The sequence below is a fragment of the Anopheles darlingi genome, chromosome 2 (genome assembly GCF_943734745.1).
Source record: "Anopheles darlingi chromosome 2, idAnoDarlMG_H_01, whole genome shotgun sequence".
In the NCBI taxonomy this organism is placed as follows: Eukaryota; Metazoa; Arthropoda; class Insecta; order Diptera; family Culicidae; genus Anopheles; species Anopheles darlingi.
The window spans coordinates 91834402-91836371 of NC_064874.1; the positions used below are offsets into that span (position 1 = coordinate 91834402).

At 43.1% G+C, this 1970-nt stretch overlaps 1 protein-coding gene across 3 annotated transcripts in view; it reads left to right on the forward strand.

Annotated features, from left to right (window-relative positions):
* Positions 1-820, forward strand: part of LOC125950651 (ets DNA-binding protein pokkuri) — a 35060-nt gene extending 34240 nt beyond the window's left edge. For all 3 annotated transcript variants that reach the window (XM_049678834.1, XM_049678836.1, XM_049678835.1), the window contains one exon: positions 1-820. This exon is cut by the window's left edge and continues 1713 nt beyond it. The gene's annotated coding sequence lies outside the window, so the exon portion shown is untranslated.
* The last annotated feature ends 1150 nt before the right edge of the window (positions 821-1970 follow it).

Below are 1970 nucleotides of genomic sequence, written 5' to 3' on the forward strand. Positions count from 1 at the left end.
TCAGTCTCCGAGCGAACTCGGGAAGGCTCCAACTCTCTTTTCGTTTATATTCGTCCCTCATTTTTCTTTTTCGTTTAGTAATCTACTGTAATTGGATGTGTTTCTCTTTAGCGTGTAAGTGTGTTTAGTGATTTTGCGTAGCACTGGTGTACCTTTTAAAAAGAAAAGAAAAAACCACTCCACAATTGGCTTCCATTAGGCAGGATAACAACAACCGAGGATATCAAGAAGGAGAGATATGGGAAGAGATGGACTAGGAACCATCGTGCCAGCTCGGTTGTTTAAAACAATAAGGCAAAACGATTTGAATGTGATGTAAGTGAGGAAGGTTTAGGGTCAGAGCCGATGCTGAGGAAGGTTATTGAGGCAGCACCCCCTTTCGTGTGTGCAGCAAACGGTGAAGGATACTTGGAGTGACTTCTTCCTCTTCTTTTGTTTTGTTCTCCAAACCCACCTCAGCGCCCGTAAGCTAGGATGAATGATATGGAATGATAGTTCTTAAGCTCATGACGAAAATGGGAAATGTTCAAAAATGTACGCTACAAACGGAACAGAGTGTGTGTGTGTGTTCTGTGTGCGTGTGTGTGTGTCAGTGTTTTTCTTCCCTTCTGCTGGTTAAACCTGGAATATGGCCACCGCCACAGCCAATGTCGAATCACTGAACTCTTCCTTGTAGTGCGTGCTCTAGCATATCTAGCTCTTTACTCCGGTACATTGTACATTGACCATCCCCACCCTAGGCGTAAAACACAGGAACACAGGGTTCTATGGAGACTTTCGTTCTTCCTCTTTTTTTGTGTAAATATATATATGAAAGCAACGCTTTAGTTAAACCGAATCATGATTTGCTTGCTGCCTTTTGCATCGTGTTTTTATTCACATCCCTGCCTTTCCGTACGTGTGTTCCACCATTACCTTCCACTCGATGTAGAGAAGATCGGGCTGTTTCATTGTTGAACATGTGTAGCCCTCCCATCGGTCGGTGTGTGTCCAATCTGTGACCTCTCCGTGATGATGTCGTTTTGAGATTCTGTCGTTTTCTAGTTGTACCCCCCTGGGCGGTGAGCGAGAATTGTTAGCCATCGGCGCGGAATGCACTCACAACACAAAACACACAGTTCAAACAATTAATGGTAAGAAATGAATAACAATAAAAGAACATGTAATGCAATCAAAGAACATCGCTCATCCGTTTTATTGTGTTTTATTAATTCCTGGCAAGCTTGTATCTATAGGTCTCTGAGTAATGATTTAAATGTTTACAAAAGTATCTAGCAATCAATGCGTGACTAGACTGCCGCGAATTGTAACCATTAATGAAACTCCCCACCCGGCCAAGCCCGTTGGACTGCAAAAATAACGGAAAAGGCCAAAACCCGGGGAAAAACGCTCAATTTGAATTAGCTCTTTTTCAACTGGTATCTATAAAGCTTCATGAGTCCGTTAACTAGATGGCGCTTGGGTGCTGCTAGTAGTTCAGTGTTTCGGCAGTGATGGCGCTAGTATCGTTTAAATTGTACTCGAGATTTTAGATGATTCGAGCAGAATGTCGACTGCTTGAATGGTAGAAATTTCGAGCTGTCCGATTCTTTAAGTAAGAGGGAGCGAGAAAAAGCATAAGACAGCGTTCCCTACAGGATAAAACGCCAAGTTCCGCGATTGGTTTATGTTTGATTTGGCCGTTTTTTGCTCGATTACATCATACTTTGCACGAAAAACTCAAAATCCCCAAAAAAGGCCCTGGAACAACGAAAAAGGATTCTAAACCCTCGCTGATTTTGCCCTTTGCCACTTTCAATAGCTGGCCAGCAAGGAGACACTGAAGAGGAAGCATTCTCATAGTTTTTGCTAGGGCTGCTTTCAGCTGAAACCGACCGACGACCAAACGAAACGTTTTTGCCTCTGATCTAAACCGATGAATTCGATCCGCAAAGCATCATTTAGGCCAACTTTTCACGCAACGCAGTTTC